At 42.6% G+C, this 16,036-nt stretch overlaps 1 protein-coding gene across 8 annotated transcripts in view; it reads right to left on the bottom strand.

Moving 5' to 3' along the window:
* Positions 1-16,036, bottom strand: part of Apba2 (amyloid beta precursor protein binding family A member 2) — a 306,198-nt gene that overhangs the window by 136,100 nt on the left and 154,062 nt on the right. For 3 of the 8 annotated variants that reach the window (XM_074061687.1, XM_074061689.1, XM_074061688.1), the window contains one exon: positions 10,743-10,919. The exons of the other annotated variants lie outside the window; for them this stretch is intronic. The gene's annotated coding sequence lies outside the window, so the exon portion shown is untranslated. The remainder of the gene's footprint in view (positions 1-10,742; positions 10,920-16,036) is intronic. 8 annotated transcript variants of the gene reach the window in all.

Genomic DNA, 16,036 nt, shown 5'->3' with positions numbered 1-16,036 from the left:
GGGCCAGGCAGGCCAGGCAGACCACAGTGCAGCCTCAGAGCTTAGCTGGCCTTGAGCACTCCTGGGAAGATGAGCAGGTCACAGCATTGCTGCCACCTCGGGACATTCAGGAGTCACAGAATGCCTAGGGGTCAGACCCATAGGATTTTAAGATTTCTATGTCCCTGACCTTTCAGGCACAGAGCCCTAGGGACTAATCAAATGCTTTCAGGCCCATTAAGCAACTCTGGCTGCTCAAGATTCTTAATGTGTCTGGAAAAATACAACTGAGCTCCTGGCAAGAGCAGACTCCTCTCAGCCACCTGCCTTGCAAGCAGTACAGAAAGAGGCTGCTGCACCCCCACCCTCCCACAGCATTGGGGGGAAGGTGGCGGAGCTGTTTCCTTCCATGGGGTGCACCTGTCATAGCCCAAAAGGTAGACACTGGGGACCTCCTTGCTCTTCCTTCTGCCCCATCATTTAAACAATCCAATCCCAGTCCTGGGTGTGCCACCCACCCTGGGGGAGCTTGGACCCCGTAAGTCATGACAGATCTCTGCTTTCCCATCCTTACTCCAGAAGTCAAGAGCACGGCCACCTTAAACAGAGCTCGTGGCCAGCACATTCTGGACGCTGTCTGTGGTGTGAAGATGGACACAACCTGTGCTGAAGAGCCAGGTCAGGTTCATGGACAATGGTGCTCATACCTTCCACAATGCAGTGTGATTATGGCAAATTGGTACAATTTGCAGGGAATCCAAATCTTCCTTTGGCAAATGTCCAAGAATGACAGAGCCTCACCCTTCAGTGAGATGGAAGAGGATGAAGGCTCACCGGCCAGAGCCAGCAATGACCAGACCTTTGCATCAGCCACTACCACAACCCTGGAAAATACTTCTCTTTCCTCCTCCTTGTGTGTCAGCTTGAGATAATGGCTTAGGCCCCACTTGCATATGCACAGAGTCCCTAAGTGGCAGAGCCTGGATTTGAACCAGGGTCTGCCTGAGTCCACAGACTGCGTTGTTCACCCTGCCTCTAGTCTGAGGACGGTGGCAGACAGTGGGTCCAAATACCGCTCTTTGAAAGAGAAGCAGTAAGATTCTCACAGCTGTGAGTTGCTTGACATTGCTACGCCTAGGAAGTGAGGCAGTTTCTAGAAAGATGACATGCTGAACCTGTAAGGAGGGGGCCTCACCTTATCCTGTTACAGTATACTCCAGGAGGTTGACATTGAAGGAAACTGACCAGTGAGGTGAAGTTTATTTACCCATTCTGAACAGACTTTATTAAGGAAATTTAATCTGTCTTAATAAATCTGCCCGCTAGTAATGCACCAGGACCAGAAGCTGGCCTAGAACTTCTGGACTCGTGTGAACCTCCTGCCTAGCCCCCCAACCCCACCCCAAGTGGCACATGACATTATACCTGGCTCACAGGTGGGCTTCAACAAAACAACCAAGGAACAGATTAACTCAGTCTTATAACCACCGCTCGTTCTGGGTATAATGTAGCCTCTATACGAAAACCCAAAGAAAGATAGAAAGAGAAAGGTGAATTATAGGCCAAACTCATGTGCAAACACACATGCAAAAACTCGAACATCCAATGAACCCAACAATTAATCAGAAACATGAGAAAATACAGGTTTATTCCAGGAATGTCTACTAGGTGCAATAAAAAAAAAAAAAAAGCTACTGATGATATCCCAGAATTCATCACTTAACAAAGCATCTCAATTGATGCAGAAACCATTTCATAAAATTGAAATATATGATGCATTCATAATTAAAGAGAGGAACAAACCCCAGCAAATTAGGGCCGTGTGATGGTTTTCATATGTGATGTCCCCAAAGGCTTCTATGTTGGAGACTTGGTACCCAGCCAGGAGTGCCATCGATAGTTGACTGGATCAGAAGAGCACTAACACTTAATTCAGTGATGAGTTCATAGCTGAATGGTGTATGAGGAGGTGGGGCCCAGGTGGAGGAAGCAGATCATGGAGGGGGTGCCTTTGAAGGGTATATTTTGTACCCAGCCCTTCCTCTCTCCCTTTGCTTCCTGGCCACATAAGGGGAGCAGCTGTGATGCACGATCTGCTGCCCGCCATGGTCTTGCCCTGGGGTCCCAAGTGATGGAATCAGCCAGCCTTGCACTGAATCCTCTGAAACCATTTCTTCTATTTGTTTATCTCAGTTACTTTGTCACAGCAACAGAAAGTTGACTAATACAGACCAGAAAGGGACTTCCTTGACAGAGTGAGGAGCAACAACAAGCCACAGCAAGCACCATAATTAACAGTTAAATATAGCCTTACAGGAAGGAATATGACAAGAAATAAGAAGACAAAAGGTATTAAAGAATGGAATAAGTGGATGAGCGCCAGCTGTCATTATTTGCAGGCGATATGCTATCCACAGAGAAATTTCAAGAGACTCTACAAACTACTCAGCAGGGGTTCTGGATAGCAGATCAAGACACTAACTCAACAACAATCAGAAAAGGTCACTTCCAAAGAGATGCCACTTGGACAGTAGCCAAAAATAGATACCTAGGAACCAATCAAACCATGTAAGACTTGTACAGGAAAAAAAATAGCTATCACTTTATAGAGATACATAAAAGACCTTTTAAAATAAGGCCTCCCTGGGCATATGATTTGAAGTGTTGTCTCCTGAGTGATTCACGAAGGGGACACAGCTGAGCAAGAGCTTCCGCACATACATTTGTCCCTTGTCATTTGCCATTCTTTCCCAACGAAAGCTATCTAAACTGCTTCTCCACAGCCCTACCAACAGAGAGCGTTACCATACTTGGATTTTTGCCAATCTGTGCATATTTTAAGTTACCTTGTCATTTTAATTGATATTTCTCTTACATGAGAAATTAACCAAAATTTCTTACAGTCCAAAGACTATGCATTTCTCTGTAAATTATCTGTTGATAAGTTGCCCAGTTTCTCTTTGGGTTTTGATCTTTTCACTTCTAATTTTTATTAACCATATTTTAGGGACATTTTTCATATTTTACAGGATTTATCTATATTCTAGATCTTTGGGAGGCAAGCTGAAAATATTAACTTCAGGTCTATTATCTGGTGTTTTACTTTGCTTATGGTGTTTTCCTCCTCACAGGAAAGGATACTGTTAGAAATGCGACTGAATATATCAGTCTTTTCTTACATTGATCTTAGATGTTGAGTCAAAATTTTGCTCATTTGTAAACCATGAAACAACTTCCCTAAGCTTTATTCTAGTTCTTGTGGTAACCCTCCATCTACCTCTCTAGAGCAATTGGAAATGTGTGGTATACACAATGAAACACATCAATTAAATTTTATCTTTCTCCAAATGGCTATCCAGTTCCCCCAAAACCACTTTTAAAGAATTCCCTCTACTGATCAGGAATTTTACACATCAATCAAGACTGCTGTGGATTTTTCTTTTATTGAATAATCTTGAAGTTTCTATCTTTTCCTAGACTCTGAAATAATTTAAGTAGCACTGAGATTATCTGTGCTTTGCAAATTGGACAGAATTCTCCTGTGAAACTAAACAGATTTGGAGATTTTTCTGTTTTTTCCCCCCAATGGAAATTGTTCTGTTTAAACTTTCCACTGGGGTCAAGTTGAGTAAATGATTATTTTTCTAGAAAAGTACCTTTTCTATCCAAGTTGCCTTTATTTGCATGGCACTGTGCTAAGTAGCTACTGATGACTTTTTTTAATGTGCACTTTTTTTTGATTGTTCTGATTATACATTTGTGTTCTCTCTCTTCCAATAATCAATATTTTATGTATTTATTAGTTCTCTTTTCTAATTCATTAATTTCCAACGTTGCTCATTATTTCTGTCATTCTGCTCTCGGTTTGCTTGGTTGTTTGATCTAACATTTCGAATTTTAATTCATTCATTTATTCCTATATGTGAGGTGATCACCACAGCTTTATTCATACACTCATAGATTGATATATCTTCATTATCATCAGATTCTTTAAGTTATGCAGATTAGGTTGGCATAGCTTCTTTCACCCAAGAACTCCTTTGGTAGAATTTAATCTTGTAATTTTCCAGAGTGCAGGGCCTTTTTTGCTGTTTTATCTTATGATTCATTTTTAGTTTTATTGCATTGCAGTCACAGAATGTTGTTTACATTATTTCTATGTTAGGGAACTTACTGAGATTTTCTTTGTAACCTAATATGTGTCAACTTCCACAAATGCTCTATGCTGTCTTGAAGTGACGTTGAATTCTCTATTTTTATGGTACAAAGTCTGGTATGTTTGGGACATATGTCTGTCCATTTAAGTGTCGCAAACTTAATGGCTTGGAATTAGCCTATCCTGCCTCGCCTGTGGTTCCTGCTTTGTGGAATTTTTCTTGATCTTATGAGGAGCAGATCTGAGCATAGTTATATCTTGTCTGCAAATTGCAGACATAGTGTTAAACGGCGACCCCCTTAAGTTTCAATGTCCCTGGCCTGAATTCTACCTAGCTCAAGGTCAGAATGAAACACTTATTTCTTTTCCTTCCTGTGGGGTTCACTGATATAAGCCCTATTTGCCATTCTGAGTCTTTCTGAATCACTTTAATTTAGACAGAATTCTGTTACACAGTAGAGAGTGGGGTAGCCCTGTGTAAACCATTTGAAAGTCCTTTCTTGGAACAGGAGTTTAAATCCACTTAAGATTATTGATGTGACAGCTGGGTTTGGTCTCAGCTCTGTTCATTACTTTGTGTTATACCTACTGTGTGCATCTCACACAGTAGATGTGTGATCTGTTTCTTTATTCTGTAGCAGTTTGTTTTTAGTTTCTTTGGGTATTTAGGAGGGCCTATGTCTTTTCTTGAGTGCTCTTTCTCTATTTTCTGATGGTACTGGGTTTGAACTCTGGGCCTCACACATGAACTCTAGTTATGCCCCAGACCTTTATTTTTTGGATACAGTCTCGTATTTCTGACCTGGGGTCAGCCAACACCACAATCCTCCTTCCCCAGCTCCTGTGTAGCTGGGATGTCAGGCATGCATCACCAGGCCTAGTTTTATTGGGGGTTTAGATGGGGGTCTCATGAACTGTTTTCCCAGGGCTGACCTCAAACCTCAACCCTCCCAATTCTACCTCCTGAGTAGCTGGACACCGAGTAAAAGTAAGTTGTCAGTTTTCAATGTTACCTTTAGCTTCACCTTCCTTCCTGCAGAGCAATTAATGAGCGGTTTGGATTTTCCTTTTTTTTCTTCCTTACTCCATCTGTTATTTTTCTTGGTTATTTCCATTTTGTCAGAAAATACAGTATATACATATATATATTCTGCCACATTTATACCTGCCTATTTTAGTCTTTTTAATAAAAACATTTAATATTCAATATTTTTGCCAGTGTTCCCTGTTATCATTTAATGGCATGAAGCCTGTCCCCTATTCCGTGGCATATATAATTATTTGTCAGCCAGAGTGGATCCCCATTTCTAACACCACTATCCTCTGTGTGACAAAAATATTTTCTGTAATGATCACATAACAGCCAGCGATAATCATGATTTCCTTAACTGATCTATAATTAGAATTGTTAGAACAATGAAGATAAATTCCAGATGCAAAGATATCACTCACAGGCAGCAAAATCTACACACCGATTACAAATGACACCGAACAAGAATCGTGTGTCTCCATACTGTGCTCTGCTGCACTGTTTAAATGTTAAACTCAAAATAAAAATGCCACACAGTCACACAGAATGACAGAACTGAAGAGACTCAGTCCTGTTTCTTTGTCCTCACGGTGACTGTGCTGTCATTGACCCTTTCTAATCTGCTGTTTAAAGAGAGAGCTACTAGGGCCAGAGATGGAGCCCGCTCCTGACGGGGCTCTGCGTGACTCTGGATGTCACAGACTTATTCTCAAAATAGACACCTGTGCCTGGTGTCACCTAGGCTGATGACCTGTTCAAACGAACTGTTGTGTGAAGTACAAGAATTAAAGAATAAGCAATACAAATGTGCTCCTTTGAACTTCGTACTTTGTATTCAAATGCATTGATAGGAAAAACTGCTTAGCCAGTTTCCTTCTTGTTTTATCACTGGCTAAACAGAAAATCCTCACATCTCACATTCTTTCCCTCAATTGCTTGTAAATGTTGTGCCCTACTGCCTTGCTTTGGGTGTCTTGTCCCAAAATTGGATGTCAACCTGATTTTCTGTCCTTTATAACTATGTGACTTGGTCTTTCTGTCTGGAGGCCCAGCTAGTGTTATCTTTCTCGTTAAAGTTTAATATTTTTAGAAGATAAATCTTGAACTAACCATTCCCAGAATGACAGTACACTATTTCCACGTATATTTAGGCCTTATTTTATCTACTTGGCCAGGCAAAGTGTTACACACCTGTAATCCTGGCCAAAAAGTTAGCAAGACCCTCTCTCAACAAACAGGAGTGGTGGTGGTATATATCTGTAATCCCAGATATGCAGGAGGCTAAGGTAGGAGGATTGCAAACCAAGCTGGTCCCAGGCAAAAAGTGAGACCCCTAACTGAAAAAATAACTAAAAGCAAAATGGGCTGGAGGTATGGCTCAAGTGGTACAGCACTTACCTAAGAAGCAAAAGGCCCTGAGTTCAAAGCCCTGTATCACCAAATAAATGTGGTCTTATAGCTTGAAATTAGCTTTGTTCCATACCCCTATGTTGGTGTTTTTTCTTCAGGGTCTCAAATCACTGGCATGTTATCTTTTTCCAACTGACACTTTTTGGTCCTTTCTATTTTTTTAATTCTTCCATTTCTATCCTTATTGTATTTTCAGTAGCAACAATTGTCCCCTAAGGCAGTTGGGTTTTTGTTTTGTTTTGTTTTTCAGTACTGGAGATTAAACCCAGGACAACTGAGCTACACCCCTAGTCCTTTTTATTTTGTTTTTTTGAGACAGAGTCTTGTGATGTAGTTCAGGCTGACCTAGAACTTGTGATCTTCCTGCCTCTGCCTCCAAAGCGGCTGGGATTACAGGCCTGCCCACCGTGCCTGGCTCCCATCTCTACTGAACTAGAGCCCTGTACTCACTCTCGTCTCTTTCAAATTATACGTCCTGGTGTTTTGGGGCTTTTTCCCACATTTGTAATCATGTTATGTACATTTCTTTTGTGTCACTTTACTTTCTGGACTCTCCAGCTGCCTAGATATCTTGGTTTGCATTTCCTGTGTTTCACTCCTGTCGTAGCATTGTACAGGGCTGGCATGCTTCGTGTAGATGAATGTACATTTACCATTAGACTCTCCAGTGGGCCTGGACTGCAACAGCAGGAGGGATGGGCCTCGTGTGGCTTGCTTAGAGACTGGGCTCAGTCACACCCTCTTCTCTAAAATACAGTTTCTTTAGTTCATGGTTTATTTCCTCCTCCTCTTGCTCCTCCTTGCCCATCCACCTGCTTGATGGGTTCTTTTTCCTTCTCCTAGGCGATGTTTTGTTGTTTCACTGCATCACTGCATCTCTTCCTCCCTTTCACATGGACCCTCCAGGACCACTCTCTCTGGAGTCTCTTCCCAGAGTCCAGCCTCCCACCCCAAGCCTGCTCTTTTACTCCATCAGCAGGCAAAACTGGGTCATCATGGCATCTCAGGCCTGTTCTCACTACTTCCCTCCTGGGACTTAAGCCCAGTTCATGTCACCCCTGATCTGGTGACATCAGGTTGATGGGGCTCTGAGCTCTGCCTGGACTCCAAACCCCACTCTGTGGGTTCTGGAGGCTCATTCCCCACTCGGATGTAAACAGAGGTTTGCTGCACTAGGCCCTCCTCATCACGCTGTACTCAGACTGTGGATGACTCTTTCCTGACTCATCGCATGGTTTTCAGGGAAATACACGGAGTGATTCTACTTTGGTGACTGCTATTATCCTACAAGAATCTGTCTTTATCCAATCATGATTTAAAAAAAAGTACTGTGAGCACACACAGAAAAGAAATCCTGAATAAAAACGTCTTATCATTACACATATATTGGAGAAACATAAGCTTCTTAAAAACAGTGAGTCCTATGATAATTTACTGTTGAAGAAAATCATCATAGCCAAGCACGCGTGGCTCACACCTATAATTCACCCCATCTCCAAAATAACCAAAGAAAAAAATGGCTGGACATGGGCTTAAGCAGTACAGTGCCTGCCTCTCAAGTGTCGAAGCCCTGAGCTCAAAATCCAGTACTGCCAAAAGGGGGGTGGGGAGGGAAAGGGAAAGAGAGAGAGGCAGACAGAAAGAAAGGGAGAGAGAGAGAGAGGGGAAGGGAGGGAAGGAAGGCAGAAAGGAAGGAGGGAAGGAAGGAAGGAAGGAGGAAGGAAGGAAGGAAGGAAGGAAGGAAGGAAGGAAGGAAGGTAGGAAGGAAGGAAGGAAGGAAGAAGTGAGGGAGGAAGGGAGGAAGGAGGGAGGGAAGGAAGAAGGGAGGGAGGAAGGGAGGAAGGAGGGAGGAAGGAGGGAGGGAAGGAGGGAGGAGGGAAGGAAGGAAGGAAGGAGGGGGAGAGGAAGAAAGGAAGGAAGGAGGGAAGGAAGGAGGGGAGGAAGAGAGGAGGAAGGAGGGAGGGAGGGAGGGAGGAAGGAGGGAGGGAAGGAGGGGAGGAAGAGGGGAGGAAGGAGGGAGGGAGGGAGGGAGGAAGGAAGGAAGGAAGCACAAGGCTGGTAACATGCCTTTAATGCAAATGGGACACACACACACACACACACACACACACACACACACACATACACACACACACACACACACACACACACACACACACACACACACACGGGGCTGTGAATCAGAATGGTCTCACTGTCCCTCATACTGTGTGATGTTTTGGGGTCTGACAACTGTTAGAATTATAAAACATTAAGGTGAATTTTACAGGATATTGTAAAGTGGTAAGATGTAGATGTGGACTTAGCTACAAAAGAAAAGTGAACTGTGGGGGCTGGTGGAGTGGTTCAAGTGGTAGAGTGCCTGCCTAGCACATGTGAGGCCCTGAGTTCAGATCAAAAAAATTAACTGTGTTTCTGAAATTGTCCTGTATTGGGGAACTAGGAGTGTAGCTCCATGGTACAGTGTTTGCTTTCTATGCACAAGGCTGTGAGTTCCATTGCAGCCTCATATAAACAAAAAAGAATCTGATTAGTAAGAATAAAATTATTTTAATGACAGTAATTATGTAATGGATTATATACATTCATTACATCTACTCTATACTGTGCATATTATAGATAATATAATTTACTTGTAATAAAATAAAATTTGTTATATAAAACATAATTATATGAAGCCAAAGATATATGAGTCTGTATATTACTTTCAAAACCACTGGCAGCTGAGTCTAGTGGCTCAAACTTGTAACCCCAGCTACTTGGGAGGTGGAGGCTGGGAGGATCACTACTTGAAGCCAGCCTACGCAAGGCTCTGTGTTCAAATCCAGTACCACCCCCCCCAAAAAAAAACCCACCACTGGCACTGTGCACTGTTTCTCACCTGGCTGTCTCACATGTGTGGTGTACCTAATGGAACAGACAAGAGGCAAAGTGGCCCAGTTCACCTCCACTTGAACAGGCAGTGAAGAACTCTGGTGCATTTCTGGAACATAGGAACTTACAGCAGCTGGGAAGGCAGTGAGGAGGCTCTGCACCCCGGCCTCCCTGAAGAGAAACTGGCATTTCCCTGGCAGATGCCAAACCCCAGCTGGGCTGTGTGAGGATGCACACTGTCTCTGATTCTGGCTTCAAAATCCACGTGGGCACCTTCTAGGAACCAGAAAAAGGTTCAGACCCATGTCTGTCTCACCCTCATGTGTGACGAGCTTTGACTCCTTGGTCCTTAATCATAACTAGTGTCCTTATCAGTCCCACTGGAGTCCGTACCACTGTCCATGAGTGCCCAGAGGTCACCTCCATTGTCTGCACACCTCACCAAGTGCCCTTCTGCAAAGCAGAGGGGAATCTGTTTGTTGTTTGTTTGTTTGTTTGTTTGTTTAAAGACAGGGTCTCAGTGTGCCGCTCAAGCTGGCCTGGAACTCCCGAAGTAGCCCACAATCCTCCTGCCTCAGCCTCCAGAGCACTGGGATTTCAGGTGTGCACCACCACACCAGAGGATTTCCTCCAGACAGGCAGGAACACATGTTGATTCATGAAGGACATTTTTCAAAGCAAAGCCTGAGTCTCCTTTTAGCTCTACCTGGAGTGCCCAGGCAGAATCTGATGCTATTTCTTTTTCTTTGAAACAGGAGTTAAAATTACCTTAGCATCTTTAAGATGAACACCTCCTTCAATTTTATCTTAGGGCCTATAATCAGAACCACCCACGGGGCAGCACGGGGCTGTCCAAGAACCAGTCTCACTCATCAGATGGAACTCTGTAATGTCCTCTATGATGAGATATTAAAAAGGAAGTCAACCCCATCCCCCTTCTCTTCCACACATCTTCTTATCTTTGCACTTTCCTCCATGAGCTGACACAACACAAGACTTTCACCAGAAGCCAAGATGTCAGTGCCACGCTCCTGGACTTCTAGCACCATGAGTCAAAATAAGCTCTTTTCTTTATAAAGTATCCAGTCTCAGTAATTCTGTTATAGCCACACAAGAATGACTAAGACAGCGATAAAGGCCTAAAACAGGCAAACCAGAAAAGAATAGCTATTGAGATGGCTACCACAGGAGAGGGAGAGTAAGGACTTAAGAGGACAAGAAAGCCTCTTTCATCCACTTAACCTGCTCCAGGAGGGACTGCCTGATGACAGGGGGGGCCATACCACCACTCACCTGCAGTTAGCTGTGGAAATTGGTGGGGTTGTCAGATGGAAGGTGGATGGACTCTCGGGGTCCATGTCCCAACCTGGTTCCAATCACAGCCTCTGCCTGACCACGTGACACCAGAACAGTAATGTGTAAATTCCAACGAAACTTCCTTCTCTCTGTTTTTGCCCCAATTGTACTTCTCTGGAATACAAATAAAGGATTCTCAGGTCTTCTCCCCCAGGTTCCTGTTCCCCAGAACTAGTAGGTGGCATGACTCCCCTTCCAAGTTCATTTTCCAGTCCTTTCTTGGGAACCAGAACTGGCAACATGGCAGAACCACAAAAAAAAAGTGGCTGTGCCAACTCATGTATTCACCTGGGGCCTACTCAGTGCAGAGGGAAAGCCTTGAGGCAGGATCTGGGGGGGGACAGTGGATAAATCTCCCTCAATACCCATACATCCAAGACAAACATGTCAAATGCACGGTGTGGTAAAACCTAAAACGTACACACAGCATTGACAACACCACATCACAGTGTTTTCCACATACCCAAAAATGCAGCAAGGTGGGAACACACTACTAACAGCCTCAAGACCTGTGAGGTCCTGGCATCTGCAGAAGAAACCAAGGGAAGCAGCAGATCCTTAGGAAAACTCAGGATGGGAGAGCCTAAAATAACTGACAGGTATGCCTGGGAGCCTGGCCAGGCGATGCAGAGGGAGACCAGCACAGTGTGGCCGCTCAGAATCAAAAGCAAGGCTGCTTCCAACTCGGGACCCACAGTGGGGACACACCACAGGAGTGGCATCAGAATTATCCATGACAGAGACTGCAGAATGAGAAAATCCAGATAAAAGTGGGAAGGAAATAGAGATTAAGACAGTTCAGGAACTCACACTTTTCTGCAACATTACATGTAAATCATGGAAAGGAATTCTATGAATGTAGAAAAGCTGTCCTGAACCCTGACTCCTAAAGGGTCAGGAAATTAATTTCGTATGATAAAGGACAAGAGAAAAACACCAAGATCAAATACCATACAAGATCATTATGAGAGAAAAATGAGCAAAATGTCCCCCTTCAGACAATGAAAAATGCCAGAAGATACATTCAGAGAACAGATGAAAAGGGTTACCTCTGCTATGGAACAAATTTAGACAGACTAAGAAAAAACATGGAAAACACCAATCAAAATTAGAAATACTCAGAAGTTAGATGACAGAACTCAGGGAAGAATGAGAAATACTTTCATTAGCTAATGAAGACAATTATTTTAGCAATTAAGACTCAATCCTGAAGAACACAAGAGCAAATTAAACAGAACAATGATGCCATTTTTTTTAAAAAAAGCAGAAGATGAAAAGCAAAAAAGCATTGGAAGCCAAAATAAGGAGGTAAAAAAAGAGAAAATGACAACCATTAAAGGTGACCAGAGTAAAGAACAAAACAAGGCAAGGAAAAAGAACAAATATGGAGAACTTTCACTCAAGAAACCTCTGTTACATTAAAAAAATTAATTATATGTTGAAAGAATCTACCAGGTATCTAAGAACACTGAGCCGGAATGACCAACACGAAGACACAGTCTTGTAAAATTATTTATACATAAAAAACAGGAAACAATGTCCACTGGCCATCTAGGAATAAAAATTACACAAAATTGGACTCCCATTAGACTTCTGACAGAAACAGTTACCTACAGAAGAAAGTAGAGTAGTGTGTTTTAACACCGTCAGAGGTTTACTATCCAGCAAAACTTTCAAGGATAAAGGGCAAGAGACTATGATTTTTCATGTTCATCTGGCATTGCTGTCACCTCCTGTCATCTTTCCTCTGTCTCTGTCTACATCCAAATTTCTTCTTCTTATAAAGTCACCAGTCATATCAGATTGGGACTCATTCCAATAACCTCATTTTAACTTGGTGACCTCTATAGAAACCATTTCCCCAAAGAAGGTCCCACTCTGACATACTGTGACACACAAATGGGGAGAGACACAGTTCAATCCACAACAATGCCAAGAGCTTCAGCAGCTGCTAAGTTCAGAGAGAAGGAAGAACAGACATGGTGCCCTTCATCTAATCTTGACAAAGACATGGAGCCCAAGGGAGGAGAAGGCCCTGGATCCCACTCCCAATGTGCAGGAAAGAGAGGACAAAGAGGCATGTTGAAGGGCACTGTGAGTGCATCCACACAAAATAAGACTGGCACATTCCATGGGTCAAACACCTGAGTCTTCAAAGTATTTTCTGTCAGGAGAAGACAGGGAGAGATGGTATGGCAGTTGCTCAAAAAAGTAAAAATAGAATTAGCATATCATTCAGCAATTTTTATTCTGGATAGACAGCCCAAAGAGGTGAAAAGAGGGTCTCAAACAGACATTATACACTGTGCTCACAGCAGCATATTCACCGGACCCAAAAGGTGGAAGCAACTCAAGTGCCCAATGATGAAAGGGTTGACACGCACACAATACGGTGTATGTATTTAAATTGAAATATTAGTCAGCCTTAAAAGGGAATCTGACACATGCTACGATATTAGGAGGATATTATAGTAATGAAAGGAACCAGACCCCCCCACACACACACACTCTGAATGATTCCACTTAAATGAGATATGTGGGGTAGGCAAATTCATGCAGACAGAAAGCAGAATGGTGGTTGCCAGAGGCTGGGGGAGGGGTACAGGGCAGAAGGAGGGAGTGTTCACTGGGTACAGAGTTTTGATTTGGCAAGACAGAATTCTGGAGATAAGCTACATGACAATGTGAATATACTTAATGCCACTTATCAGTATACTTAAAAATGATTAAGATGATAAATTTCATATGTATTTTCCCATGATTAAAACTTTTTAAGATTAAAATACATTTTTTAAAAATGATGAAAGGGTTAGAGAGATGAAGTGCATCTTACAAAAACTTTTTCAAAAAACATTATCAGCTGGGTGTGGTAGTCCATGCCTGTAATCCCAGCTACCCACAAGGCAGAGACGGGAGGATCATGAGTTTGAGGCTAGCCTAGGCAAGGTTAATGAGACCCTATCTTAAAAACAAAAAGTACAAACAAAAGGCAGGGGACATGACTTGAGTGGTAGGGTACTTGCCTAGCGTGTGCCAGGCTATGGGTTCAATCTTGAATCTCCAATGCCGAAAAAAAAAAAAAAGAAAAAAACCCCTTCTTCCAGTTCCAAAGCAAGATGGTGCACATTATTTTTCATTATATGTCCCTGTATGCAAACTCAGACTTAAAAACTTATTGCATGTCCCAAAATTAGATTTTGGTGATGATTCAAACTGAATTTACTAAAATCCAACTGGACAGTATGCTTTAAAGAAGTAAATTATATGGCATATGAATTATGTCACTATTCAGATGATATAAAACCAGGTGCCAGTGGCTCACACCTGTAATCCTAGTAACTCAAGAGGCAGAGATCAGGAGGATCAGGGTTCAAAGTCAGCCTGGGCAAATAGTTTGAGAGACCCTATCTCGAAAATACCTAATACAAAAAGAACTGGTGGAGTGGCTCAAGGTGTAGACCCAGTACCACAAAAAAAAGATATTAGCAAAAACAAAAAAATAATGAAAGAAAAATAGACATTCTCAGAAGAATAAAAACTAAGAATTAATTACTAGCACACCTGTCTTTAAGGAAGATCCAAATGAAGCTCTTTCAACAAACAGAAAAATAGCAAGATGAGGACTGTGCTTCACTTCATGAGTTACTTTGATCACTGTTACAGTTTCGATCTTAAATGTCCCCAAAAGACCTCAGGAAGGCAATGGAACTGTAAGGGGTGGAGCCTAAAAGCCAGGTGCAGTGACTCACATCTATAATCCCAGCTACTTGGGAGGGTGAGATGGGAGAATCACAGTTGGAAGCTAGCCTGGGGAACAGTTAGTGAGACCCTGCCTCAAAAACAGACTAAAAAGCAAAAGGCCTGGAGGTATGGCTGAAGAAGTAAAGCCCTTACTTGAGGGCAAGAGTTCAATAGCCAATACTACAAAATATAAAAAAGAGGTGGGGCCTCATAAGAGGTCTTCAGATCACTGGGGCACTTCCTTGAAGTGGATAGAGGATCCACAGGGAGCAGCAGTGAGCAGCTTCCAGGATGTGCTGCCTCACCACAGCCCCAAAGCAATGGGGCCAACCAGCCATGGACTGAAATCTCTCTGAAACGATGAGTCCAAATCCTCATCTCCTTATCAGCTGATTATCTTGGGTATTTGTCATAGTGATGGAAACCAAGTAGCACAGGTTAAAGGTTAAAGATGAAGCAAAAGCTAAGACATCACGTGGTGTAGTTAGTACTGATGAACACTGAGGACATTCTTAAGAAAATTGCATTAAAAGTGGTGAGGAGAAAGGGGCCTACATGAAGTACGACATAAGCTTTCTACACTTTGCTCAAAATCATGAAACTCTACCTCCACTGGGCTACAATAAGACGTAAAGCAGACACAAAAAAGTAGGCAAAGCAGTATGTTCAAATGCATTCTAATTAAGGCAAAAATTGGGTGTAAAATTTATTTAAGTGAGCTAAGAAGGCAAGGAGAAAGACACAGGAATGAGAAATAAAAGGAAAAGTTATAAAATACAGATTTAAGCTCTAATGGATGTCAACAATCATTTTAAATTAATAGTCTAACAATACCAATAAAGAAATTGGAAAAGTGCATAACAACAAATAACTCAATCATATGCTGCCTACCAAAAAAACATATAACAATGGTAAACTGAAGAAGTATGGGCAAAGGCACATCGTGCAAACATTAATCACAAGTAAACAAAAGTGACTACATTAATATCAGATGAAATTGACTTCAGAGTAAAGAAAATTAATAAGGACAAGGAAGGGGGATTGGGTGCAGTGGCTCGTGCCTGTATTCCCATCTACTAGGAAAGCAGAGATCATGGTTAGAGTCCAGCCTGGGCAAAAAGTTCTCATAGGATCCCATCTCAACCAATGGCTGGGTGCGGTGATATGCATCTGCCATCCCAGCTAGGTGGGAAGCACAAATGGGGGATCGCAGTCCAGGTTGACCAGTAAGACCCTACTTCAGAAGTAAGCAATGCAAAAAGGGCTGATGGAGGGCTCCAGGATTGGAGTACCAGCCTAGAAGGCATGAGGCCCTGAGTTAAAAGACTAGTACCACCAAAAAAAAAAAAAAAAAGGCGGTGGGGGGAGAGGGACAAGGAAGTATTTTCCATAATGATAAAATGCTCAACCTATCAAGAATATACAGCAATCCTAAATGTTCACCCCCCCACACACAAACAAATGAGTTTCAAATATATTGAAGCAAAAAA

This window comes from Castor canadensis, chromosome 19 (genome assembly GCF_047511655.1).
Source record: "Castor canadensis chromosome 19, mCasCan1.hap1v2, whole genome shotgun sequence".
NCBI classification, from domain to species: Eukaryota; Metazoa; Chordata; class Mammalia; order Rodentia; family Castoridae; genus Castor; species Castor canadensis.
Note: the sequence above shows the minus strand (reverse complement) of the source record. Positions and strands in the feature narration are given on the sequence as shown.